Source organism: Anser anser (genome assembly GCF_964211835.1).
Source record: "Anser anser genome assembly, chromosome: 4".
Classification (NCBI taxonomy): domain Eukaryota; kingdom Metazoa; phylum Chordata; class Aves; order Anseriformes; family Anatidae; genus Anser; species Anser anser.
This window is the reverse complement of record NC_139724.1, coordinates 67,449,808-67,459,953: the sequence shown is the minus strand read 5'-3', so window position 1 is coordinate 67,459,953 and position 10,146 is coordinate 67,449,808. Positions and strand designations below refer to the sequence as shown.

Here is a 10,146-nt window from a genome sequence, read left to right as displayed (position 1 = left end):
CTCCTCCTCCTCCTCCCGCTCCCGCCCCGGCGCGGCGCTGGCTGCGCTCCGCGGGGCTGCGCCCGCCCCCGGTACTGCGCGGAGCCCGCTTTGTGCCGGCAGCCGCGGCGAGGACGGCCCGCAAGGTAGGACGGCTCCCGCTGCCCCCGGGCAGCATCCCCCTGCCCAGCTCCGTGGGCTGGGAGGGATGGAGGGAGGGGAAGGGCTGGGCGCAGAAAGGGGCTTTTTTTCTGCCGAGGCTCCGCTGCTCCGGGCTCAGTGCTAGCAGGCAAAGCTGTGGGCTTGCTGGGAGCATTTCCAGCCCAGGGGCGAGGAAAAAGACGTGAAGTCTCGGTCGTTTTCTTGGCCGGGAGGAGAGCACGGAAAAGGCTGCGAGCCCGAGCATCAGGCGGAGGCTGCCTCCCCTCGGCCCCGGCACCGCCGCGCCGTGCGGTGCTCTCCCGGGCTCTGAAGGGGCAAAAAAACCCGGCTGAGACCCCCCGGAACCAAACCCTCCTCCTGCCGTCCCAGAAACTCGCACCCCTGTCCCAGGGAAAGGCACCAGCCTGGCTGCCGGGGGAGCCCGGCGCAGGCGGGCTGCTGCTTTGTACAGCTGCGAGTTGCATTATTTTCTGCCTTTCAGGGTGGGAAGAGGTGGTCTCTCTGCAGACTTTGCCACTCAAACCCGTTTCATCATAGCGGGGAGGTTGCATCATGTTACAGTCCTGGACTCAGTAAGGGCAAAGGCGAAAAGAACCGTCCTTCCAGATCTATCCCATTGGCTTCACCATCTGACCCCCTCCTTTTTATTTCCTGTTTAACAGAAAGGTTAAAACTAAAAAGCAGCGTGTGATTGGTAGAAGGCTATTCAGTTCGCAGCGACGTATTTTGATTTCTTCCACTGAGAGGTTTTTTGGAAACTCGATTTTCACTTTGTCGGTTCTGTCTGTGTATGGGGAGGGAGGCATGGAGGAAACTTGCCAAAGATTTAGCCAGTAGGAAAATAATGGGCGGCAAAAGACAGAGCTGGATAAACAGCCAAAAGCAGACGTTGCTTTATAAACTGTGAGTTCTGGAGTCGAAGGAATTGGTGCATTCAGGCAGGCAGCCCTCAGAAAGCAAGGCGTTCACCTGCCCCCAAACACCGTGTGGGTGAATGGATGCACGCTTCCGAAAGGCAAGACAAGGCAAATGTCAGGAAAAGTATTTAGCTAATCTCCCCTCTGGATCCTCTGTGAACAGTTTGATGTAACAAACACTTGCTGTGTTTGTGCCTGTTTTATATGTCGTACCTGTGCAATGACTGATCTTTTCAGCTGAGGTCTGCCTATTATTTTATCAGCTTTCTTGCTTTGAGAAAGATCTAATTCAATATCGTACAGCAATCCAAAGCTTCCTCAGCCGATGGGCTCTGCTGTTCTTTGTGCAGTTCTTTGTTTTGTTCCAGGGGAGGAAAAATGTCACAGCACAGACTGGGTCGGCTCTCAGAGGTATTTTCTTTCCATAAGTGTGGTGTCTCACCCTCGCAGGTGCTCTGTGGCCGTGGGCTCCAAGTGTTGCAGGGCCACACTTTTTTTGTATGAAAATGGCAGTATTATGAAAGGCTTCTCCTCTGTTTCCCTTGGAAGGGCTGGGGCAGAGGGACAAGGGAACAGCTTGGCAGCCAGATGGATCCATCCATCAGCGCTCTCCTATATGGGCACTTGGTGCCCTTCAGTCATCCCTTATGCCTCCTGGTGGTTTCCACAGGAAGAGCTGCACAACTGCTTTCTCCTTTTGAACAATTCCTGTTTCCTTGTGGAAATGGGGTGGAACAGAACCGAGTCCTGTATTAGAGCCGGAGGGAAAGCAATCCTGTCTTTCTAGGGCTATAGGGCACCAGATGGGGCTAAGAAGCATTTGAGATGAATTCTGAAAAAAAAGCATCTACGTATTTCTTTGTGTGCCTGAATACCCAGTGATCGCAGTGACAAGCCTGCACGCAGAACAATGAGCAGACATGCACTGCCTTCGGTGATACACGGAACTGTTTGGTGTTTCCCAGGAAATATGTCAGCAAAACTCAAAGTGGTGTGTGATGCTCCTGGATCTCAGGTAGATCTATAGATAAGGGGATTTGGAAGGTCTTTGGGGTCAAAATCACAGTGTGTCTTAAAGCAGTGGCAGCAAAAAGGGGAAAAATACAGACAATTCAATAGGTCAGCCATTCAGATGACTTAAAATCTTGCAACCTCTGTGAAGGTTTTTTTTTTAATTTTCATCTCCTGCAGCTTTCAGAATTGAAGAGAGACTTTTCAGAGACATCAAAAACATTTGCAAGTGTCACTGCAATCTCAGTGGGGCCAGGCTGTGTTTGGTACACGTGTGACTAATGGTGCTGCTCCTTTCAGTGGTGTAAAGGGAGCCTTCTGTAAGGTCACAACAGGAACTGTCTTGCCCAGCTGCTCACTGCAGACTTCCTTGAGACATTGCCTCAGGACAAAGAGCCAGCATTTCGGGGCTGGTTTATGCAATCTGGAGTCAGCCAATTTAATTTCCCTCCTTTTTCAAAAGTTTCATATCTGATACCCCAGTCAATGAGAGTGCAGGTAAGCAAGGGCCTACTTGGTTAACTGCATTGTTCAAAGCTGTGCTCTTTGTGTGGTGTGGATGGGGCGAGGAGGAAGAATGGATGTGCTTTGTGTTCATCTGTAGGAAATCTCTGCCTGGCTGAAGTGGGAGGGTGGGATGCAAGGACTTAGCTTTCAAACTCCCAAACAGTTTAGTTAACTCTGTGTTATTGTGGTTCTAGTCGCACCAAAGCCTACGGTGTTAAACTCCTTGAAAAATTCATGCATCCTGAAGTTACGCAGTTCAACTTGTTTTACATGTGAATGACACCTAGCTAGTGGTATGGCCCTGGATTTCCACTGATTCATCAGTTTATTGGCAAATACCATGTCTCATTTGGAACAGGAACTTCTGTCTGGGCAGGGCAGGTAAGCATTTTACACAATCAGTAGATAATATTCCAGGTTAATATATCCCAATACCAAATACTCTTAGGCTCCCAGAACCCTAATATTCAGACCCATGAAAGATAACAGAAAAATGGAAGATAATCAAAGCAATACAGCATTACTGTGAACCAGGACTGAAAAAAAAATGAGTCCTGAATGTGCTCCTAAGTCTTCCTTAATTGTATTGAAATTTTGGAGGAATTAATTTTTTTGCTATGAAGTGTCCTAAGCTGGTCTTAGAGCAAAAGTTTTTAATATCATATCAGATGTCTTTCTGGGGAGTGTCTGCACAAAGCAATACAGAGAATTGTCCATCAACACTATGAGGCAGTAGGATAACGTGTAGCTGTGATCACATGGCAGTGACGTACATGGCTGTCAGACAGCACCTACCCATGCACGTATATATGAAGGTCTGGTATTTGTACTGCATATGCAATGGTATCAATTTAGAAGAGCTCATTGCTCTTACTCTCTGATTAAAAGTTAACTCTGGACTCTCCAGGTCATGAAACACGTGCTGAAGCTAGCAGTGCTAATGGATACCATCGCAGAACCATAATAAGGGTTAGTGGAAGAGAAGGTATCTCATAGTAGATGACAGACGACACAAGGGACACAAGCTCTTTTTTCACATATGGCAAGAAATGGAGTCCTACATGGCAGAAGAATAGAGTTGTCTGCCTTCCATTATCCATGCTACCTTGACAGAAAGTTGCTCACAACATACAGAGTGTAGTGAGATTTTGCTGTGTGAGCTGCTGAGCACCCTTAACACACAACACTGTCAAAGTGAGCTAATGGGTATCATTTCCCTTAGAGTAGCCCTGGGAGGTTACCCTAGGCTGTGAAAAGGATGAATCAATATCTGCTGTAAGTTTCACTGCTGTCCATCAAGAAATCTAGGAAAGAAATTCCTAAGAGGATGTTTTATAAATTTGCTTTCGTATAGGTGTGGTGGTATCTTAAAAGTCGATGCTGTATGCTTGTCAGTAAAATAAGCAGAACTGCATAGGACCGTCTTTTTTAAATCTTTTTCCTAAACTGAAAAATAAACATTTTTAAAAACCAGTACATTATTCCTTTCATGGTGACATAGTGGTGGGTGTTTTTTTATTATCTGGGGTTTTCTGTTGCCGGCATCTCTCTGCTACCGTGTATTTTTGAGTCGTGTGATAATAGCTGTCTTACTGTAGGACAGATGTTGGTAATGTCCTTTTTGTGCCAAAATGTTTGTGAGTACAAAATGCTGAATAATAGTATGTCCATCCATTGATAATAAGCACCATAAAAGAGTGCTCAAGTGATCTCAGATTTAATCCGTAATCTAACTGATGTCTCAAAGACTTTTAAACCCAAAAGGTTTTTACCCCAAGAAGTACACCACTTTGTATATGTGAGGTAATTGCCATGAGTTGCACTGAATATGTATTATTCATTAGGGGACTGCCATTATATCATGTTTGTGAATTCCCCAAAGTCTCTTATCACTTTCCTAACCACATCTAAACACTTAGGGAAAACAAGATTTTGGTGTCCTTCTACTCGACTGACTGATGTTCTGGCTCAGTGAATTTAGCCTGTGCTGGTAGCCACTGCTAATGAGCATGCTGGCTTGGTTCATCTAAAATAAACAGACTCTGAGAAATTAGCTTAATTCATGTGAATTATCAGGGACAGCGCTCTTCCTCAAAGAACATGTAGTATTACGTTATCTCAGATTTGCAGAGAAGCAAATAGTAAAAGCTCTTTAATGTGCTGCTTTCATGCAAACTACTATAATGAACTGTCTTCCAATCTATTAAGGCTCAATATCTGACCAGTTGCTGTGGGTGTTTTTTATTTTTTTCTCCATTCAAGTATGTTTAAGTATCTTTTTCAAACTTATGTGATCTCTGAATGGTTGCACATGCTTGTGGTGTTGCTGCTGTCCAAACAGGGAACTGAAGATAAGGAAAGGTAGGGAAGGAATTTCCACATTATTAGCAATTAGCAGACCCAGATTTTATTTTGTTCAGCGTTTCTTACCAGGAGCAGCTGCAAACAGAGAATTACAACATGACCTTCACTGCATTTCCTAGTGCAGTCATCAATCAGATCTGGCACGAGCTTTATCTCATCTGTCAGTGTGGCTCATGAGCCACATGCTGTCTAGTCTGGGGGGAAAACAAACAAACAATGGGAGCTACTGTAGGTTTTGTTTGAAATAAAACAAACATGAGTGAGCTTTTCCCATGTATGCCAGCCTTGTAGACAGACTTCATTTTTTAGCATGTGCTGTTGGTCTGATTAATAAAATACGATGGTTGGAAAGCAGTGAAAGAGACTCACACTAAACCTCGGTGTCCCTAAGACACCACTCACAAACCAGGGCATCCTCAGCCTCTGTAGTCATTGTTCTCATTTCGTGCTAATGCTGAGTTTTACTTTTACCAAGGAGTTAATGCAGTTAGATTATTTTAGGTAGTTTCTGCATACATAAGCATGAGGGAAGGAAGAAGGGTTTTCAGTGTTGTTGATTCTTGGATGAAATAACGCAGCTCTGTCAAACGAAGCAGTTTGTTGGTTTTGGTGGGAATGTGTGTGCCTTTACAGGCTTTTCTGGGGCTTACATTTGGAGGCAAGTTTATTATAATGGCCAAGGTCAGCTCATGAGCTGCAGCATCCCACTTTCTAACATGCAAAGCATTATTCACACAATGTAAGTGCTTTGTTTGTTTGCTTTGTGTTTGTTTGTTTGTTTTTCCCTACCGGCCTTGGTCTGCATTTAGAGTTCTACTGGAGTTCAGACCAATTTGCGTTCTTAGATCACTGCTACAAGCCCATGCCTTTTTCAAGTTCCTTTGCTATCCTTTTTGTGCCAGCTGCAGGAAGTGCAACCTTCTCGCCTTCTTTCTGAGGGCTTGGCACAGGGGCAGGTTGTCACTTCGTGCTTTGCTTCCAGTTAAATGGGAGAGCAAGGAGCGACTGGACAGTCAGATGTACTAGTGTGCAGTCATAACTTCCTTGGTGAGCCTATGCTTGTGTGTGGACAGGTGGACTTTGAGAGAGAGTGTGTATATGTATAGGTGATATATATCACAGCTGCAAGTGTCACAGGTTTTTTGAGAGAAATGGCTAATTACTAATATATATTTACTCTTGTTTCAGCACCAACTACATTGAGGCTCTGAATTGCAAACTGGTAATGTTGCTGGCCAGGAGTGGGGTATAATCTCTAATTCATTTTGGTTTTTAACCAGCCAGTTCTTGGCAGAAGTTACCTTTGTACCAGATTTGGGCAAGGAATCTGGAAATGCCATAAGAAATGTGCAATAGCAGGTGTGAGGAAAGCACTCAGAAAATGTGAAGCAATGTTAGGCAGCCAGGGGGAAGGGTTCTGAAGTGTACGTGGCTGGTGTTGGATGGTGCTGCTAGCCGCTGTGTGCCCGTGGTGCCATCCTCACTGCTGAGCCAACATCACTCCTGGGTCCCAGCCCAGCGCCTCTGCCTGAGCTCAGGATGGGGCCTCGGCAGAGGAGTTTTGGGAGACGAAAGCCATCAGCAGGGCCCACAGCAGCAGGAGGCTGAGGTGGAGAGGGGAAGCTGCTAGCCCAAATCAGAGCCGAGCCCTGTGTCATCATTTGGGTGCTTCTGCTTCATGTGCTTCAAGCTGGCTGCTTGGCCCTGGCATAGACTGAACAAAAAGGTGCCCTTTCAGCAAGGCAGTCAGGATGGGCTGCAGTGCGGAGATGACAGAATGGCAGGAGCTGAAAACAAGATAGACGATGTAAGAGGCAAAGTCGTTAGGTAAGGAGAAGAAGGGCTGCTAAATGTCACCGAGGCTGGGGTGGCCAAGAGCTGAGCTGCAGAGGAGCCACTCTGATGCTGCTCCGCCACTGGGGCTTAGCATAGATCAGACTGAAAGAAATTTACCTTGTATGGAATTTATGTATGGTATGGAATTTATTTTTTTAAGCCAAGTCTGTGATAGGGAATAGAGTTAAATACTCACTGGACGTTGTTGCTGGCTGTAGGAGATATAAGCAGAGGAAAAAAAAATACATTTAAGTGTAAAAACAAAACAAACAAAAAACCACTTTTAAATGTTTAGAGTTTTCAACTTTATCAAAATATATTATCAAAGAATACCCTCTGGAATTAAAAGGCTGAGGAGCCTCTGTGAATATACAGAGCTCTTCTCGCCTCATCCCTCCATCTGCACCATGTGTTTGCAATTAATTAGGCCCATGAAAATCTGCAAGTCCCCTTGGACAGGGGATGATAGGTGCATGGTGGGTCCTTCAGGAAGAACCGGGAGAGCTGGAAGGAGGTAGAGGCTAGGTCAGGCCATAGCATTTTGTTTTGAGCTTAACAGGAATGAAATCCACCCTGAAGTGTCTTGGGGAAAATTCTGGATGAGGGCCGGTGTGAATAATGCTGAGTGCAGTTGGGTGGGACCCCACCTGGTTACAAAAACAACCATATTTCCAAGGTTAGTTAGTTCTGCTGGGAAGGAAAAAAAAGAAAAAAAATGGAAGAATATTTAATAAGTACAGTTTTATCTGTAAGGAAAAACCCAGTTGGAAACCTTAAAAAAAAACACACACATAAAAAAAGGCAAAAAAACTAAGTCTGGCACTTCAGAAATTAATGAAAGCAAGCCCCCAAATATGCAAACAACTGAAATCACACAGCAAAAACCTCAGATAAGCAAAACAAGTGTCCTCCAGGGAAAAGAAGTGCTGTTCCCTCTCTGGGAAAGTTTGTCTGTTCCTGTGGCTTGTGAACTTTTCATCTTCTCTGGGATTTTCTGCTGTCCTTGGTTCACTTTTTGCAGCTCCTTGGTCTCCTGCACTTCTTTCCCAGGAGCTCTGAGAAGTGTTGATGCAAATGCTTAGCTTTAAGTCAGTGAATCACCTCATTTGATGTCAGTGAGATCAGTGCGTTGGGTTGTACGCGTGTTTATGTTGCTTTGCTGAACGGGAGCTCCAGCAAACACCAGTCAGCTGGGCTGTTGGGTACCTGGCCAGCTGGCACTGACCTTTCTGCCCCCCAAATCAGCTGTCCTACCAACCTCTACTTCTGCAGATGGTAGCCAGCCTGACGCCTTTTCCCAGAGCTGATCTGGATCAGACCTTGTCCAGCAAGCCTGGAAGACACAACAGTTAATTTTAACCTGACTCAAGGTCCAATTAGTCTCTTGGTAACTGCTGTTCCCATCTGTCTGTCTGCCATGACTGAGCCTCATACCCATTCAACGCAGCCATTTCCTTCACATCCCTTCGGATGTTCTCCCTTATTATTGTTTACAAAGCACTCAGTCTAGATTTTGCATATGTGGAAAGACTCGCTGAGAGCTGTCACCCCGTTGACCTCATCGTCTCCAGATCTCTCATTTTTCTTTCCTCTTGCTTATAGTCCAACTATGTGACTTTTGAAAGCAATTTGAGTGTAGAGGTCAGCTACCCTGAAGGCTTCCCTCTATACAGTAGCTCTCTGTACAGCCTAAGGGCAATTACGGGTATGTGCACGAGGCCCATGCACTGCCTCCCCAAAGAAAGAGCTGAAATCCTGATTATATTGCAAGGAAAGAAAAAGCTGTCTTGAAGGGTATGATTTGGGGGGTTTTAAGGGATCATAGTGATTTTTAGGGATCTTCTTCAGCCCTCCTCTTCTTCTGTGTCACAGTAATATCATTTTAATTATTATGGGACTAGATCTGCTGTACTTGCATTTTCTGTTTTTTTGGTCGGCATATCCATAGATGTGCTCCAAGTCTCCAAGATCTAAGTGCAAAATCGGATTGCCCTCAAGTTTATTGTACTTTATGAGAACAAAGGGTAAAATCAGTCTTTGAGACTTGGGGTCATTTGGGATAGGTTTCCTGACATACCAGCCCTTGCAAAAAAACAGCTGTTCTGAGGTTGTCATTCTGCCAGCCTTAAAGAAAAACAGCCAAACAAAGAAAAAATACCCTGCCAAATAGGGATTAGACCTTAGCGTGGCTTGAGTGTGCTTTAAGTAGTCTCAGTCTTTGCATTCACACTCATTAAGTTCTTCTCCCCTTCAGGGAGCTGACTTGGAAGCAGTATTTATGAACGAGTCCGGCCCTCTCCCTGCACATTATTGGAGGGAAGGGCTGCTTCCTACTGAGGTCTAAATGCTTTTCTCTGTGAGTCACTATCTGGCCAACCCAGAGCAAGATCTAACTGTAAATACCTGAAAGTACAGATATGTGAAATGAAGGTGCACACCTTGCCTTGGTGTGACTGCGGAGATGTTCTTGGCCAGGAGGCATCACCTGCATGGTCCTGTGGCCTGGCTCAGCCAGGACCAAAGCTGCCTAGAGATAACAGAGCAGGAATGGGAACTCACCTGAGATATAGCCTGAGCTATACAAAGAGCCAAAGAAGTATGTGTCCTTCTAGTAAGTTGTCATTAGTGACCTACAGAGCACCTACCTAGAGCAGCTCTTTACGTGTTAATAACTCATAAAAAAATTAACGACTTTGTGAGATGGGATGGGGATTAGGAACTGGAAATGGCAGATATTCAGGGTGCAGAGGGAAGAAGAGAAGTAGGTTGGTTTCCCTGAAGGCTTGAAACAAATGCCTAGCAAAGTTGTGAGGATTTTGGTACGCTGCTTATCTCTGGTCAGCCCCACTAGTGACTCAACACTCACAAGATTTCAGTAAAAAACCCTAATCAAACTACATTTTAATGAAGTGTATAGGAGGGTAAGAAGCATGTAAGAGTCCTATAGCATCTCTTCCTGCTATAGTCACCTCTCTTTTACAAGTTTTCATCTTAACTCCTGAAACTCAAGTGAGTTCAGCAACACTTCTAAAAGCTGGGATAAACAAGCATTTATTTACTTTACTTGGGAAACAATTTATTTAATAAAGGTGGATGTTATATCCACAACACCATTTGTCACACTACTTTTGAGCTGCAGTTAATTAGAGTCTAGCCCACCTTGCCCTTCTGTCAAGCAATGTGTGGAGAAAAATATCTCACCTGCTGTCTTACAGCCCTGTTCTCCTAACATGAGCGGTGTCACTTAATTCAATATTATTTGCTATTAAAATCACAGACTAGCAAGCCAGTCAAGAAGAGACGTGTGAGTTATCTCACTGACGTGAGACATGCTGGGCCTCTCCACACATACATGTGTGTTTTTTTCTTT

The 10,146-nt window shown here is 45.1% G+C and overlaps 1 protein-coding gene across 3 annotated transcripts in view; it reads left to right on the top strand.

Moving 5' to 3' along the window:
* The window catches only part of AFAP1 (actin filament associated protein 1), a 119,444-nt gene continuing 109,298 nt past the window's right edge, over positions 1–10,146 (top strand). For all 3 annotated transcript variants that reach the window (XM_083834489.1, XM_083834488.1, XM_083834485.1), the window contains exon 1: positions 1–125. The gene's annotated coding sequence lies outside the window, so the exon portion shown is untranslated. The remainder of the gene's footprint in view (positions 126–10,146) is intronic.